Source organism: Sus scrofa, chromosome 7, assembly GCF_054392235.1.
Source record: "Sus scrofa isolate SSC_HxYL_T2T_F1_AM1 chromosome 7, Sscrofa_HxYL_maternal_Yorkshire_Landrace_v2.0, whole genome shotgun sequence".
In the NCBI taxonomy this organism is placed as follows: Eukaryota; Metazoa; Chordata; class Mammalia; order Artiodactyla; family Suidae; genus Sus; species Sus scrofa.
In genome coordinates, this window is record NC_139389.1 from 83425325 (window position 1) to 83443644 (window position 18320).

The 18320-nt window shown below is 46.8% G+C and overlaps 1 long non-coding RNA gene across 1 annotated transcript in view; it reads right to left on the reverse strand.

The window, feature by feature from the left end:
- The window catches only part of LOC146401698 (uncharacterized), a 6611-nt gene extending 520 nt beyond the window's left edge, over positions 1-6091 (reverse strand). Inside the window, exons 1-2 of the long non-coding RNA XR_014810771.1 lie at positions 6027-6091; positions 5112-5695 (exon numbers count right to left, since the gene is read on the reverse strand). This is a non-coding gene — a long non-coding RNA (uncharacterized LOC146401698). The remainder of the gene's footprint in view (positions 1-5111; positions 5696-6026) is intronic.
- Between the last annotated feature and the right edge of the window lie 12229 nt (positions 6092-18320).

Below are 18320 nucleotides of genomic sequence, written 5' to 3' on the forward strand. Positions count from 1 at the left end.
AGGTACCATACCTGGCACATCACTTAGCACAGAACAAACACCCAATTCATTTTCCCTTCCTTGAGCTTGTCTCTTCCCCACCTCACCTCTGGCCAGTACATCACCATACTCTCCCAGAGACCTCCCTGCCTTGCCATCCTTTTACCTGTCACAGCACCAGCCCAACTCCTAGATCAGGCTCTCCTCACCCTTCGTTGCTAACCCATTCCCCCACTGCTGGCTCTCCCACCAGATTTAGCAGATTTAGATAGCCTGGTTCTAGTCCTACCTTTGTCAGTGATGAGCTGTATGCTCTTAGACAGGTAACTAAGCCCCTTGACCTCTCCAGGCTTCCTCATCTAAATTCATCCACTAGGCCAAATTCATTTACTCATTCAACCAACTCAACACATATTTACTGTCTGTCTACTATGAGCCAGGCCCTGGGAGTATAGCATTGACAGAAGACAATATCTCCATGCCCTCATGGAATGGGCCAAATCAGAAAACAGCTCTGATTTTGAGGAATAAGAAGCACTCTGCTGGAAATAAAACATCATGTGGTGATGGAGGGTTCCCTGAGGCGGTGTCTCTGGCCAGAGGATATTTCAACCCGAGGGAAAGCAAAAACATGGGCACTGAGATGGCAATACACTAGACTCTTTGCATTTTTTCTCCTAAGCTCAGACACATTTAGTGATGTCTTGCCTAGAATATTGGGTTAGGACTTGTTGGATTGTGTTGGTGGCCCTCCTCTCAAGGGCCCGAATCTACCTTCTCAACCTTGCACAGAAGGATCCACACTCAATTCTAAATGGAATTAGATCTGTCTAGGCATGTCTGGCAACAGAGTAGCGCACTCTGCCGGGAGCCTGTTTGCTTAAGGAATGAGAGGCCTCCTAGGAGAAAGTTTGTCTTGGTTAAAGGAGGGTCTTGTCCTGTGAGCCTGACAGAATAATAGATTATTATTCCTCCAAGGCTCCAGTGGGAGAGGCAGTTTTGTCTCTCAAATACCTGCCTAGCCCAGATCCACACCTAGCCCACTTCCTGGGGATGTGGAGTGGGGAGCCCTGGGACCCAGGCAGCCTGCTTTGGACTTTTGTGTGGGACGGACCCCGAGGGGAGATAGGTTTCTCCCTGACTTTGCCAGAGTCCCCAGACAGGTTGCATTTCTGGAGGGCTAGCGTCCCAGCAGAAATGGTTTCCCAAAGGCATATAGAATGGTCAGGACTTAAGGTGGTTCCAGATGAGCAGGTGGAGATAGGAAACTGGAATTGGGGGAGGGGGGCTCCCCATGTTGGTCAGGATCTAGGTAGGAAACACATAATCCTCTCTAAAAAGGTGGCTGGGGAGTTCCCATCATGGCTCAGTGGTAATGACTAGTATCCATGAGGACACATGTTCGATCCATGGCCTCGCTCAGTGATTAAGGATTCAGTGTTACTGTGAGCTGTGGTGTAGGTTGCAGATGGGCCTCAGATCTGGCATTGCTGTGGCTGTGGTGTAGGCTGGCAGCTGTAGCTCTGATTGGACCCCTAGCCTGGGAAATTCCATATGCTGCAGGTTCAGTCCTAAAAAGAAAAAAATAAAATAAAATAAAAATGTGGCTGAAGGAAGTTTAAAGAATAGATCTGTTATGTGGGCAGGCTTAAGGAAAAGCAATAAAAAGATTGGTGGAGTACTCTAGGACTAGGAGAGGGGAAGCTGTTAACATCTGTAAGCCTGAAAGGGCAAAGGAGGGGAAGTGGTTATTGGAGCTGACCAACAAGCCAGAGCAGGAGCTGGAGAGGCCACAAGACACGAGCTGTGGCTTCAGGGAAAGATGCACAGCCACTGACAAGCTGGGTCAGCCAGAGGGAGCTGCCTTCCAACTTCCTACCAGTGCCTAGCATTAGCCAAACCCCATCAGAAGCCAAAGGGCAGTGGGGTCACGGCCAACCACCGGAGGTCAGCCTCCAGGACACCAGGCAGGGTGAAGAGCCAAGAGGGAGATCAGAGGAGACACAGAATAGTCAGAATACCCCTTCACCCCTTAGCACCCACAGGCTGACGAGGCCCAGGGAGATGGGAATTATACTCATCTCTCTGAGGCTTCCCCTCACAAACACTCTCAGGAAAGGGGGTGAATATCCTTGCGCTCCTACTCAGAACACAGGACTTGCAAAGACCTGTGTTCAGTCCCCAGCTCTGTCACAGTATCAGTTTCCCAGGCACTGCCGTTACCAGTTACCAGAGCCAGGTGGCTGAAACAGCAGAAATGGATTCTCTCAAAATTCTGGAAACTAGAAGTCCGAAATCAAAACTACAAAGCTGCTCTAAGCAACTGGTGCATGAATGGGGAACTAACGGAACAGACTAAAAATCTAGAAAGGTGAGTTCCCACTATGGCTCAGCGGAAATGAACCCTACTAGTATCTATGAGGATACAGGTTCAATCCCTAGCCTCGCTCAGTAGGTTAAGGATCTGGCATTCCCGTGAACTGTGGTGTAGGTGGCAGACGTGGCTCGGATCTAGTGTTGCTGTGGCTGTGGTGTAGGCCAGCAGCTACAGCTCCGATTGGACCCCTAGCCTGGGAATTTCTATGTGCCATTGGTGCGACCCTAAAAAAAAAAAAAAATTTAGAAAGGAAAAGCAACTACATGCTAGTATTTAGTATATAACAAAGATGGCATCTCAGTAAGTGGAGAAAATACGATGTATTTTTCAACGAATAATCTAGGGACAATGAGAAAGCCTTCTGAGATAAAATATCCACACTTCAACCCATACACTAAACAAATCCCTGAAGAGTCAAATATTTAAATATTAAAAATGACATCACAAAATAGCAAAAAAAAATGACATCACAGAACTACTACAACAAGCCATGGGAAAAATTTTTTTATCATTATATTTGGAAGAGGCAGGACTTTCTAAGAATGTTATCATAGCAGAAGTCATTAAAAACTTGTTTCATACATGTAGTTCCATAAATATAGATTTTTTTCCCATGGGAAAATAAAAACCATAAGCAGATTCAACAGACAAATGGAAAGCTGGGGAAAATATATTTGCCAATTATATCATAGACAAAGAGCTAATTTCCTTAATATTTTTTGGCCACGGCCATAGCATGCAGAAGTTCCCGGGCCAAAGATCAAACCCATGCCACAGCAGTAACTAGAGCCACAGCAGTGACAACACCTGATCCTTAACCCCCTGAGCCACCAGTCAGTGACATCATAGCAGAAATCATTAAAAACCTGTTTAATACATGTATTAGTATTATACAGAGCTAATATTTAAAGAGCTATTACAAATCAATAAGAAAAAGACTCAGTAGAAAAATGGACAATGTCTATAAACAGTCAAGAGAGGGAATAGAAACAGTTCTGGAACATATAAAAAGATGTCCTCATCACTCTTAATAAGAGAAATGCAAATTAAAACAATAGCAAGACAGTATTTTTCACCTACAGAGTGGCAAGGATCAGCAGTATTAGCTACCTTCATACCCTGCCGGCATGTCCTCACAACCTCCAAAGACAGTCGGTGGCAATATCCATTCATATTTTAACTGGATATCCTCTGTGAGCAGCAATCACTCTCTAAGATCCTGTTTTACAAATATGTGCACACATGGGCTTAAAAAACACTTATGAGCATAGATATTCTTTGCAGCATTGTTTGTCATGGCAAACTGGAAATAATCTAAATGCAAACACACACATGCAATACTATCATTTGAAAAAAAGTAGGGGGTAGAATTAGCCTCCTCTGTTTGTCCTAATATGGAACAATGTCCAAGACATCGAAAGGCAAACTTGACAAAGCCAAGTATAAGGGAAGGAGGGCTGGGGACACGTCGGCTGCTGGCTGCCCCAGTCCACCAGCCGGCACCCCCACCCACAGGCTCATTTTCTATGTCACTAAGGAAGCTGAGGCTTCTAAGCTCTTCCTTCACACAGGCCCCTGCCAAGGCCCTGGGAGGGGCCCTGGCCATGTGCTCACACGGTCCTGTGTTTTTGTAAAGTCTCCAAAATGTATTTTAACCCCAACTGGTAAGACCACTGGATCCTTCCTTTCACACTTCCTCTTGTGTCAGGTGGCATCAGTGCAGCCAAGGCCATTTGGGGGACCTGGCTAAGGATTGGAGACACTTTAATTGCAGGCAGATGGGATGGATTTATGTGACTTTCAGGAGCGTCCCCACAGAGTCGAGTTATTGCTTGCTATCCCTGTGTTGAAACCGCTTCTAGAAACATTTCTACTGTCCACTCTGTTGTCTCATCTGAGATGGTCACACTAGGCGTAGGTCACACAAACCACACATCAAGTGGCTAGTAAGAATGTTAAAATACCATGTTATCTTACGAGTTCCCGTCGTGGCTCAGTGGTTAACGAATCCAACTAGGAACCATGAGGTTGCGGGTTCTATCCCTGGCCTTGCTGAGTGGGTTAAAGATCCAGTGTTGTCGTGAGCTGTGGTGTAGGTTGCAGATGCGGCTCGGATCCCACATTGCTGTGGCTCTGGCATAGGCCGGTGGCTACAGCTGTGATTAGACCCCTAGCCTGGGAACTCCATATGCCGTGAGAGCGGCCCAATAAATGGCAAAAAAGACCAAAAAAAAAAGCAAAAACCAAAAAAAACATGTTATTTTAGAGTGTGGTATTTGTTTTTTTATTAGTATGTAATTTTGTTTGATCTTTCTGTTTTGTACCAAAAATTAAAAGCAAAATGTTGAATCCCTTGTTAACTTCTATCTTTAGGGGGAAAAAAGTCTACTGTCAGGAGTGTCCCTCCTATTAACTTAGACCTCAGGAGGCCCAGGAGCCTGATACCATCTGTTAGGACGCCCCACCCCCAAAGGAAACTTTTATTAGTAGGAAACACATGTCCTCTATTTGATAATGGCCCTTTGTCTCCTCTCCTGAGTCCTCAAAGCCAAGTTTCTCATACCTAAAGTTTGTTTCCTGTCTCTCCTCAATTATATTACAAATTAACAGGCTATCTTCCTGGGTTGCCCTGTTGGCAAACCTTCAGGTAACACAGCCTTTCAGTTGGAGCTGACTTAGATTCCTAGAAACAGGATTGCTTCACTAAAGGCTGTGTATGCTTAGATTGTTCTCCAGAATTATGGTACATGCTTACCATGGGAAATTGTGTGGCCGGTAAAACTAATGAGGTAAATGATCAATTCCTCAAAGAGTCAGGGGCAGGGCACAGACTGCAAAACAAGACATTGAATATGATTTTAAAATGAAGGGACAGAGTTCCTGTCTTTGACTCAGTGGTTAAATGAATCCGACTATGAACCATGAAGTTATGGGTTTGATCCTTGGCTCCACTCAGTGGGTTAAGCATCCAGCGTTGCCCTGAGCTGTGGTGTAGGTCGCAAACATGGCTCGGATCTGGCGTTGCTGTAGCTGTGGTGTAGGCTGGCAGTTGCAGCTCCGATTCAACCCCTAGCCTGGGAACCTCCAGATGCCTCGGGAGTGACCCTAGAAAACAATAAATAAATAAATAAATAAAAATTGGAGTTCCCGTTGTGGCGCAGTGGTTAACGAATCCGACTAGGAACCATGAGGTTGCGGGTTCAATCCCTGCCCTTGCTCAGTGGGTTAAGGATCCGGCGTTGCCATGAGCTGTGGTGTAGGTTGCAGACGCGGCTCGGATCCCGCGTTGCTGTGGCTCTGGCGTAGGCCAGTGGCTACAGCTCCGATTCGACCCCTAACCTGGGAACCTCCATATGCCGCGGGAGCGGCCCAAAGAAATAGCAAAAAGACAAAAAAAAATTAAAAAATAAAAAAAAATAAAAATTGAAGATGCTGGGTCACTTTGCCATAGAGCAGAAATTGACAGAATAGGAAGTTCCCGTCCTGGCTCAGTGGTTAACAGATCCAACTAGGAACCATGAGGTTGCGGGTTCAGTCCCTGCCCTTGCTCAGTGGGTTAACGATCTGGCGTTGCCGCAAGCTGTGGTGTAGGTCGCAGAAGCGGCTCGGATCCTGCGTTGCTGTGGCTCTGGCGTAGGCCGGCAGCTATAGCTATGATTAGACCCCTAGCCTGGGAACCTCCATATGCCACGGAAGCGGCCCAAGAAACGGCAAAAAAAAAAAAAAAAAAAAAAAGACCCAAAAAAAAAATTGACAGAATATTGCAAATCAACCACACTTTAATAAAAAAGAAATTAAAATGAGGATAGGTGAGAATGGGTAGGGAATATAGGAGGAAACTTCCACTTTACATTTTTAAAGTAGTTTAAAATACTTTTAATAAGTAGGTACTGCCTTTATAATTTTTAAATATTAACAAGAGAAAGGTATACCTGTTGTACAAATATATCACCACCTGAGGAGAAGATTCTTCCTTCTTCTCTTAAGAATGTTCTGACACCTCTCTCTCAAACTCATTTGTGAAACAGAAACCATCTCTGGGATTTTAGGATTACTGTTTATCAAGGTTTGAGCTAGCAAAGAGGGTCTCTGTCCCTGACAACATTCCAGATACAGTGAGTTCTGCCTGCCTCAGTCCTGGCATATTTCCAGCCCTTCAGAGAATGAGCATCAGTGGGGCTCAAGAGGATCCTGGTTTCCCATGGGCACACAGGGGCTCCCACATTTATACCATATTTACCGCCATGAGCCACTGGTGCACTTTGGGTAATTGTTGCCAAAAGTCAAGAGCAACAATGTTTCAGAGCTCTTTTGGGCTAGGCTTTGAGACTGGGTGAAGGAACTTTTAGGGTTAGTAGCTATGAAGAGCCTGGAGGTCTGGTGGGGCAACAGTGAGCACAATATGTGCTGGGGTGAATGCAGAGACTTGCTGGGAAGCCAAAAATAGTGGGGGGCAAAGCTAGCCAAGTGGGGCTCCAGAGGTCAGAGGCCATCACAAGTCAAGCAAAGCAAGGTAGGCTGTGGGGAGCTTTGGGGCGAGTCTCTAACAAGGCTATGACTAATTAAAGCCACTCTGAGGCTATGTCCACCTCCTGCTCCTCTTCCATCTGATCAGTCATCAAGTTTTGTAGGTTGATTTCTCTTTTCTTCAACCAGTAAGTACTGAGTGCCTACCACGTGCCAAACTCGGTTCTAGGTACTGGAGGTACATCAGTGATCATAGCCCCCGCCCTTATGGAGCCTATTTCTAGAACTGAACAAAAAATAGCAGAAGTATTTCACTGTAATTTTATTAAGTGCAATGAAAGGAAAGGAGTGCTATAAGTCCTGAAGTTAAAAAAAATAGCTTTAGGAGTTCCCGTCGTGGCACAGTGGTTAACGAATCCGACTAGGAACCATGAGGTTGCGGGTTCGGTCCCTGCCCTTGCTCAGTGGGTTAACGATCCGGCATTGCCGTGAGCTGTGGTGTAGGTTGCAGACGCAGCTCGGATCCCGCGTTGCTGTGGCTCTGGCGTAGGCCGGTGGCTACAGCTCCGATTCAACCCCTAGCCTGGGAACCTCCATATGCCGCAGGAGCGGCCCAAGAAATAGCAACAACAACCACAACAAAAGACAAAAAGACCAAAAAAAAAAAAAAAATAGCTTTAAACATGATGGAAGATAATGTGAGAAGAAGCGTGTGTATATATGTTTAACTGTGTATATATGTCACTTTGCTGTACAGCAGAAATTGATAGAACGTCGTGAATCAGCTATAATAAAAAGAAATTTTTAATAGATTTATTTGCCTATGTTTCCTAGATTGACCTCAGGGACTACCTCCTCCTCTTATTTTATATACAGAGCCTTTATTTTTAGAGCAGTTTTAGGTTCCTAGCAAAGTCACGTGGAAAGTACAGAGTTCCCTATGTCTGGTCACTTGTGATGGAGCGTGATAATGTGAGAAAGAGTGTATACATGTGTATGTGGCTGGGTCACCTCGCTGTGCAGTAGAAAACTGATGGAACACTATACGTCAGCTAGAATGGAAAAAATAAAAAATCATTATTTAAAAAAAAAAAGCAAATACAGAGTTACCTGCACCTCCTCCCTCCACACAAGCATCATTGTCTCCCTCACTACCAACATCTCACATCAGCGTGGCACTTTTGTAATAACAGATGCATCAACATTAACACAACATTGCCAACCAAAGTCCACAGTTTATATTAGGGCCCTATTTTTTAAATGTATATTGCAATGTAATAACACTAAGATTGGTAGCTGCAGGCAGTAAAGAGTGTACGTGTTTCCTAAGAAGGAAGTGGCATGCTTAGATGAGTGTTTTACACAAATGATTCATTCCCTGCTTCTCCGTATCTGTCCTATGACTGAGTCCTTATCTTCTGAGATTTATTTGGTTTCGATGCCACAGACACCACTTGCCCAGGCTACTGAAATGACCTTTAAATGGTACCCGCTACCGTTCCTCAACCCTCAACCCTGATTTGACTCTGAATCCAGATGCCCAGATAATTGAAGAACACCACTTTCTCTGTGGCATGAGTTTGCTCAGACATTTTCAGCAACTCCCTACCAATGGTTTCCCTATATTGGTATCCATGGAACCCTTTTGGCTACGGCAGTGGAATATAGTGAGTAAAGGCACAGGCTCTAGGGTGGCCTAGTGGCTAAGGATTTGGTGCTGTGGTTCAGGTTCAAAAAAAAAAAGCATAGGCCCTGATATCTGTAGCCCAGAGATGACATCCTAGTTCTAAAAACCCCAACTTCCTCATCTTTAAAGAGGCAATGATAATACTACCAAGTCAAGGAGATGGGAGATTGGGGGACATTCAATGAGATTAAACACATAAAATGCTTACTAGCATGTATAATAAACACTTGATAATCACTTACCTCTTAGTGTTGTTGTTGTTTCTACCCCTCATTGGAAATCTTAAAAGACTAAAATATGAGATGTAAAAATCAGTGGAGGAGTTCCCGTTGTGGCTCAATGGAAGCAAATTTTACTAGTATCCATGAGGATACAGGTTTGATCCCTGGCCTCAACTCACTGGGTTAAGGATCTGGGGTTGCCGTGAGTTGTGGTTCATGTCACAGATGTGGCTTGGATCCCAAGTTGCTGTGGCTGTGATGTAGGATGGCAGCTACAGCTCCAATTTGACCTCTAGCCTGGGAACCTCCATATGCTGCAGGTGCAGCCCTAAATATACAAAAAAAAAAAAAAAAATCAGTGGATATGATTTGAACACAGTTGTTCTACCAGCTTATAGGACTAACCTCTCATCCCAGCCTGATGCCCCCCCCAATGAACTCACTGTTCATCTTTACAGCATTCAGAACACATTGATAATCTACTTTGCACAAATATGTCACAGACTCTGAAATTTTATCCATGCTGCTCCTTTTTTTTTTTTTTTTTTTTTTTTTTGTCTTTTTGCCTTTTCTAGGCCCCCTCCCATGGCATATGGAGATTCCCAGGCTAGGGGTTGAATCAGAGCTGTAGCCACCAGCCTACACCACAGCCACAGCAACACGGGATCCGAGCCGCGTCTGTGACCTACACCACAGCTCACGGCAACGCTGGATCCTCAACCTACTGAGCAAGGCCAGGAATCGAACCTGCAACCTCATGGTTCCTAGTCGGATTCGTTAACCACTGCGCCATGACAGGAACTCCTATCCATGCTGTTCTTTCACTTCCTCTCTACCAATCTAAACCCTATCTGCCATCCAAGGTCTCAATCAAATACTATGTTCCACTTCATTTTGACGCCTTTCTTGGCCATTCCAACCTTTTCTTTATCCAAGAAGGACTCCCTATGTTTACCAGCTGTCCCCAACCTTTCCTTTCTTGTCCTTCTTCTTCCCACCCTGGAGAATTCACACGCCAGATACACACTCTGTGAAGGACCACAGTTGTGCAAAATTCCTAGTTGCAGTGTTACCAGTCTCTCACTCAACAAGGGGTATTAGAGTACAAGGGAGTATGAGTGGCAATTATTAGAGGCATAAATATAAAGATGCTATGTTTCATCAAGAAGAATCGTTCACTAGTGTAGTGAGTTGAAGAGTGTCCCACCAAAATTCATGACCACCTGTTACCTAAGAATGTGACATTATTAGGCAGTAGGGTCTTAGTCGTCAACTAAGATGAGGTCATACTAGGGAAGTGAGTTCCCGTTGTGGCTCAGTGGGTTAAGAATCTGACTAGTATCCATGAGGATGCGGATTCGATTCCTGGCCTTACTCAATGGGTTAAGGATTCAGTGTTGGTGAAGCTATGGTGTAGGTCACAGATACTGAGTTGCTGTGGCTGTGGTGTAGGCTGGCAGTTGTAGCTCCAATTCCATCCCTAGCCTGGGAACTTCTATATGCCGCGGGTGCAGCCCTAAAAAGAAAAAAAGGAAGAAAGAAAAAGATGAGGTCATCCTGGATTCAAGTGGGCTCTGAATCCAATGACTGGTGTCTTTGTAAGAAGAGGAGAAGCATGTCTGAAGCTGGTGACAGAGAGGGTGGAGGAATGCAGGTGAGGAACAAGCCAAGGATCCCCGGGAGCCACCAGCAGCTGGGAGAGGCAAGGAAAGAGCCTTCCCTTGAGCCTTCAGAGAACCATGGCCCTGCTGACACCCCAGTTTTGGACTTTGTACTTCCAGAACATCAGAGAATAAATTTCTGTTGTTTTAAGTTACCTGGTTTGTGATAATTTATCAAAGCAGCCATAGGGAACTAATACAACCAGCTTCAACACAAACTATTTTTATTAAAAAATAACTTATATGCCACTTTCTAATGCCCCAGGTTACCCCACTGTGGCAAGTGGTTGAGTGACCTATAGGACCCGTGTGACCTCATCACAGAGTGTCTTCTGGGGTAATCGCCTAAAATTCTAGGGAACAGCAGTCACAGACAGTGGTACAATGTGAGCCAAGATCTCAATGGGCCTTCAGACTCTAGTTTTCACCCCCTTGGAATGCTCTGCCCTCACATACAAGAGCTCAGAATCATCTGAAGGGGGATGAGACCCCCACATGTAGTCAGAAGGAAGCAAAGTCACCCTGGCCACTCAGGGCCTCCTAGCTGAGGCCTCAGACGTGCGAGTGAGGCCATCTAGGACCAACTAGCTGAACCACCACCCGAATACAGCTGTGTAAGTGTGCCCAGTGAGACCAGCAGAAGAACCACTGGGGTAAACCACAGCATCACAAGGAAAAGTAAACCTCATTTTTTTTCTTTTTATGGCCGCATTTGTGGCATATGGAAGCTCCCAGGCTAGGGGTAGAATCAGAGCTGCAGCTGCTGGCCTACGCCACACCCACAGCAAGGCCAGATCCAAGCCAGGTCTGAGACCTACACCACAGCTTGCAGCATGCTGGAGCCTTAACCTATTGAGAGGGGTCAGGGATCGAACCCACTTCCTCATGGATATTAGTTGGGTTCTTACTGTTGAGCCACAATGAGAACTCCAGCATCATTGTTTTAAGCCACTAAGTTGGGCTGATTTGTTACACAATAGATAACAGGCAGAATTATTAAAGCACATGTCAACCAACCAAACACCTCATTCACTAGTGATCTCTTAAATGTGAAGCCCTGGAGGACAAGAATCACATCTTATTCAAATTGGTATCTAGACCACCTGATACTTAGTATTTAATCATTCATTGCTTTGTGAACAGATGGCTATAAGGCAAACTCCTGGACAGCTGCAACTTCCGTGAGGATAGGTCTTTGCTGTACTTGCCTTTAAAATCGAGGCAGAGACCAACATTTTCCCCTGCAGTACTATATTCCTTATAAAAAGAATGTTAGATGATGAATCAGTAATGCAAATGCAAATTACATAATGGAATGGAATTTGGGATGGCTCATGAACGATGGAGCCAGAGCAAATTTTGGGGACAGTGTTACATTTGGGAGAACAAAAGGTCCCTCCTGACCAATTGCAACCTCAGAGAAACAATGAGGAGTCCTGAGGGAGACAGGAAATGCAACATGCCCAGATCCACCCAAAACTTGGAGACTTCAAAGCCGGGTGAGACGATGGACAGACTATGGTGCTGAGATTTTCAGGATGGAGAAAATAATACAAAAACAACCCAAAGTGGAATTGAAACAATCTCCTCTGCCTTAGAAAAACATTTCATGCTCTCTATCTTCACACAAGGTGGGGGTAATAAAATGTTTCTGCACCTGGTTGAATCTAAATGCCATGGCTTCATCTGCACAGGCTGGGATGGGGTGCTGGCCAAGTACCGGGGCAGGCCAAGGCCTCGGCCTGTTTGTTCCCTCTGCCTGTTGCCACTGTGAAGGACAGAGGACAAAGACGATTTCTCTGAGACTGAGCAACATCCTAAAATGACCTAAGAATGGACGGGGAGGGGGCACAGTGGGGGCTCCAAACAAGTTCTGGCCCTTCTCTCTGTAGACACCCAGCCAGTAGACCCCTTCCCCATTCCACCCTTTCTGGGAGCCGCTGGGAGTTTGGAGGCGGGGCACGGACGGCCTGTATTTTATCCAGCAACCTTGAGAAGGAAGGTCACCTCCTGCAGTCGCCTCTGCCCACAGCCATCTGTGGCATAAACCCCCGGCGTGTTAGAATTGGAAGCGATCTCAGACACTGGACCAACCCCTGCATTTTGCTATGTCAAGAAGTGACCAATTTTCAGACCAGGAGCATGAATCCCAGGGCCTTTGATCACAAGTCTGAAGTTCAGTCTCTGGACTGTCTGGCTGGTTGCCTCATTTGAAGGCAACCCTGCATGTTTACTTTTCATCTGATTTCACCCGTGTGATAAGGAATCAGCTGCAGAACTGTGGAAAAGATCACTGGGCCTGGAGTTAGGTGATAGTCTCTGAATCTCAACTCCATTCCTGGGGAGCTGTGTGAGTATTGACATTATTTGAGCCACCTCTGCCTCAGTTTCCTCATCTATGAAATAGTAAAAGACACAACTTCACAGGATTATTGGGAGTGGCTTAAATGAGATGGTCTTTGTAAAGGGCTTTTGATAAGGTCCTTGGAGTAGTGAGCACCCCCCCTCAAATGTTATTTACTTCTGTTGCTATTCTGTTCTTTTTTTTTTTTTTTTTTTTCTTTTTAGGGCCATACCCATGGCAGGTGGAGGTTCCCAGACTAGGGGTCTAATCAGATCTATAGCTGCTGGCCTACGCCACAACCACAGCAACCACAGCAACGGAGGATCCAAGCTGCATCTTCGACCTACACCACAGCTCACAGCAATGCTGGACCCTTAACCCACTGTGCAAGGCCAGGGATTGAACCTGCAACCTCATCATTCCTAGTCAGATTCGTTTCCACTGCACCACAATGGGAACTCCCCCTGCTACTGTTCTTACTGCATATTTCTGAGACTTAGTTTGGGATTGCAGCAAACCTGGAGTTCAGACACTTTAAGCCCGCCCCTAATAAGCATCTCAAAATTGGTGACTGTCACTATTCACTACACAAGGAGATACAAAGAGTTATAAATGTTGACTTTGCTCTTTAGGACCTTACAATCTAGTAGAGGAGACAGGAAAGCTCCCTAAAAACACAATTAACAGCCAATCTGTGATCACTGAGGGTCACGTAACTGATGATCCTGAGAGGCAAGAACAAGTCTTCAAGGAGTGGTCGGAGAAACTGCAGAAGAAGATATGACATGTGACCTTTGCAGGAACAGAAACAAAGTTTTGCTTTTTCTAACCTTCCTCCGCTCACCTGCCCACCCCACCCGCCACCTTGTTACTGCTGCCCCCTGGTGTCCATTGTCTTCCTAACACTCTTAGGGAAAGCTCAGGCACTGTTCACCCCTGGGGCACTCTTGCCAGGTGGCCACCCCACCACCTACGCCACGGCACCGCCAAAGGTGACTTGAAGTTCGGCTAAGTTCTCCCCAGGAAGGAGGGGGTGGGGGTCTCTTTTTTTCAGATTCTTCAGCCTGGACAAGGACACAAAGAGCAACTGCGTGGATAGAGGGGAGGGAAGAGACTAAGAATTTATCATCCAGTGGAAAGTGCACCCAAAGTGTAGGATGTAGGACCTAAGAGCTGAAGTTACAGGGGTTACAAAATCACAAAAGTTTAAAATGGATTTTCCGGAGTTCCCATCGTGGCGCAGTGGTTAACGAATCCGACTAGGAACCATGAGGTTGCGGGTTCGGTCCCTGCCCTTGCTCAGTGGGTTAACGATCCGGCATTGCCGTGAGCTGTGGTGTAGGTTGCAGACGCGGCTCAGATCCTGCGTTGCTGTGGCTCTGGCGTAGGCCGGTGGCTACAGCTCCGATTCGACCCCTAGCCTGGGAACCTCCATATGCCGCAGGAGCGGCCCAAAGACATAGCAAAGATAAAAAAAAATAAAATAAAATAAAAAAATAAATAAAATGGATTTTCTCTCCTTCTACTAGAGCTTCAGCTTCTCTCCCTCACTGGCCTCAACCTATAATATGCTTGTGTATTTCCTCAGGACAAAGCTAAACAACTCAACACTTTGCAAGATTCATGGTTACGTATTTTGTAGAATGTCTGCCAACATGGGTTTGTTTGGTGCTTTCTTATGACTAGACTGAGGTTATGGACTTGGGGGGAAAGAATATCACAGAGCTTATGTGAGATTCCTACTGCATTATATCAGCAGTCACCTGATGTCAAGGGGCTTATTTTTTCCTTTTTTCTTTTTCTTTTTTTTTTTTTTTAGGTCTGCACCCACGGCATATGGAAGTTCCCAGGCTCGGGATGGAATCGGAGCTACAGCGGCCCGCCTACACCACAGCCACAGCAACGCGGGACCACCAACCCACTGAGCAAGGCCAGGAATCGAACCCACATCCTCATGGATACTAGTCAGATTAATTTCCGCTGCACCACAATGGGGACTCTTCAAGGGGCTTATTGCTGGTGACGTTAACCTTGATCTCCTGATTAAGGTGGTGTTTGCCTGGTTTCTCTACTGTAAAGTTGCTATTTTTCCCTTTCCATACTCTATTTGTTAGACCACATTCAAGGCAAGAGGAATTAAGCTCCATCTCCTAGAGTGAGGGGTATCAAAGGATGTGGGACAGTATTTTAAAACCCTCACAGTAATTAATAGAGCTAAATTTGGAGCAGATACTTTGAGGCTTTGCAAATATCCTGTACTTCCTTAAAAGTTTTACCTACTGATTTTAGCATTCATCTGTGGATCTTGCCTGTAGCAATTATTACTGTGATGGTCTAATGGTGATTTTTTTTCTTGCCTTCATTCCTCTACTTTCATTAATAGGAATTCTGGGAGTTCCTGTCATGGCCCAGCAGAAATGAATCCGACTAGGAACCATGAGGTTGTGGGTTCGATCCCTGGCCTCGATCAGTGGATTAAGGATCCGGCGTTGCCATGAACTATGGTGTAGGTCACAGACACGGCTCCAATCCTGCATTGCTATGGCTGTGGCATAGGCTGGCAGCTGCAGCTCTGATTCAACCCCTAGCCTGGGACCCTCCATATGCCAGGGGTGCAGCCCTAAAATGACAAAAAAGACAAAAATAATAATAGTAATAACATGTAGGAACCAGTTTTTATGAGGAAGTATTTTTTTATGCACCAGGGTCAGTATGTAGGAGTGAGATTTCCAGTGGTGTCACATGTGAGTCTCTGCTCAATGTTCTAAGGAATGGCCAAACTGATGACATGTCTCTTAAGTCTCACACCATCTATAGGTTCCTTCTCCATCTCTTTTTTTTCCCTCCTTTTCTTTTCTTGAGATGCTTTGTGGGAGCAGAAAGATGCTGAGGCCACTAAAACCAGCTCCCAAAGAAGCAACGAAACCCCTGTGCACTTCCCGCACCTAGAGTTTCCAGGAGGTGCGTGACGTGCCGCTCCTCGGCAGCCTCCTTCATAACACTTACTAAATCTGGCAGCAGGCTCCAAGGCATCAAGAACCACTCCAGGCAGAGCCCAAACCACCCCCACCAAAGTCTACCCAGTGTGCCCTCCCCAGGTGTTTTAGGGGCCCAGAGATCCAGCCAGAGGAGACTTGAACTTTCTGGGGCAGCTGCCCTGAGACCAGCTCAGATTGTCCACGGAGCAAGGCAGAGCCAGGCAAGGAGAGAGTTGAGCTGCAATGTCAGGAATGTGTGTGCCCTTCCCCTCCTCTAAGTACACTTTTCCAGGTGACCTTCCACCCAGAGCTGTCCTGACAAGATCAGTGAGAAGGGGGCAGGGAGCCGTTTGAGAGTCTGGAGTGGGAAGGAGTGACACTTAACTGACAGGTGGCTCTAGCTCTCAAACCTTCCTGAGCTGAAGAGTCACCTAGCATGTTGTTTAGAATGCAGAAGCCCAGGCCAGCCCCCCCAGAGAGTAGGTCTGGGGTTGCTTAGGAATCTGTATTTAAAACAAAAAATAAACAAAACCAAAAAATTTCCCTAATGATTCAAATGCAAGCAATCCTCAGACCACACTTTGAGAAATTCTGGCCAAAGAAGATTTCCCGGCACCAACAAAAGATCCAGCCTCCTTCTCCTCCCTCTCCCAACACCAACCTCAGGGAGCTAGATGTCTGTAGGGACCTGGGAAAAGACAATGACCCTGAAGCTGACCCGTGTTAGGATTCTAATGGCCTGTAAAGTGTGGGTCGGGAGGGCAGAACAAGGCCCCTTCAAAGCAGTCACAGGGAAGCCGATGGAAGCTCTACCCCAGGAAGAACTGTATGGCAAATATACTGTATCACCCCCAGCTTACGATCTACCATCTAGTGGGAAAGCGCCCATTACCCTTGGATAATTAAGTTTCCTGGCATGGCTACAAGGCCTCTCAGAATCCAGCCCCCGCTTCCCCCTCCGGGCCCCACTCACAGCCCCCCACTTCCGGAACTTAACCCATTCCGTGAGCACACCCAGCCCTGGATCTGTCGGCCCACCCTGTTTGCCTCTCTCCTCCAGGATGTGGTCCATCTGGGGGTGCTGCCTGGCCTGCCCTTCCCCTACTCTCAACCCAGTCAATTCCCAGTCACACTTCAAGTCCCAGTCTAGAAGTCATCTCCCCAGCCGCAAGGTCCCTCTAACCCCCACAGCTGGATGGAGAGCCCCTGCTCTCTGTACCCATCTTAATATTGTTTACTCTTTGCTCAAGACCTGACAGACCAGCTGCAGGATTCAACAGAGTTCAATTGTTGAGTTGTAATGCGGCTATTTACTAACTGTCACCTCCTAAGGCTCCAGGGTCCTCTGGGACTCACCAGCTGGCACTTAGTAGCTGCTCAACAAGTGCTTGGCAATGAATGAATGGCAGTGCCCTGGCAGAGAGTGAAACAGTCTGCCTTGGGAGGCAGCGAGCCCCATCACTACAGCCTTTCATTCTGGAGGCCAATGCACTCTCGTCAGAGATCTTAGAGCGGGGGCTGAAGAGTGCGGGCTAGGACAGGACAAGGGGACAACTCTGGCCCTGCTGGAAGGTACCTTTGAGAAGCAGCCAAGGCCCAGTAAGCTGATCACCTGATGTCAGTCTCATTCACAGCAGTTTGTGTTCAGGAAGATAAAAGAAATTCATTGCGGAGTTCCCGTCGTGGCGCAGTGGTTAACGAATCCGACTAGGAACCATGAGGTTGCAGGTTCGGTCCCTGCCCTTGCTCAGTGGGTTAACGATCCGGCGTTGCCGTGAGCTGTGGGGTAGGTTGCAGACACGGCTCGGATCCCGCGTTGCTGTGGCTCTGGTGTAGGCCGGTGGCTACAGCTCCGATTCAACCCCTAGCCTGGGAACCTCCATATGCCGCGGGAGCGGCCCAAGAAATAGCAACAACAACAACAACAACAAAAAAGACAAAAGACCAAAAAAAAAAAAAAAAGAAATTCATTGCAAAGCACCAATGACCAGACTGGGGTTGGGCAGGGGTTCGTCCTGGTTCTTCTGGCCTCCATCCCAGAGCCAGCTCCTGGCACACCTACCCCTGAACGCATAGGTACTTTCGGGCCTGTCTGGACACAACGGACATAGAGAGGCCCCACCAGCCTTGAGGTGAGGCAAGTTTCCTCACTACTAACACCCTGAATATCTTTTGGGTATGCCTGCTCCTGCAGTGGTGCTCAGTGTCTGCTGTGTGCCAGGATCCCCATGATTAGGGCAGACAAGGTCTGACTTTCCCCAACCCACCAGGGACTTGGTCCCCTAGGCTGTCCAGATCAGGGGACCAAACAGGTTTCTAGGCTGGGCCTGTCAGTGGTGATATGGGGGTATTATCTCTGGGATGGGCTGGACTCAGGCAATGCCAGAGCTTCTGGCAAGCTGCTTGACTTCCTAAAGTCTGCCTCTAAAGCGCAGGTCTTTCCAGAATGTCTTCACAGTCCCCAGAGATGGGGAATTCAGAGTGTGGACGAACCCATGCCAGGCCTCCCTCACCCCCTACCCTGCCCCAGGGGGATAAGCCTCCGGGGCCTGATTCCCCATGGGTTAGGATATCTGGGGGCAGAAGCCCAGGATGCAGTGTTCCAC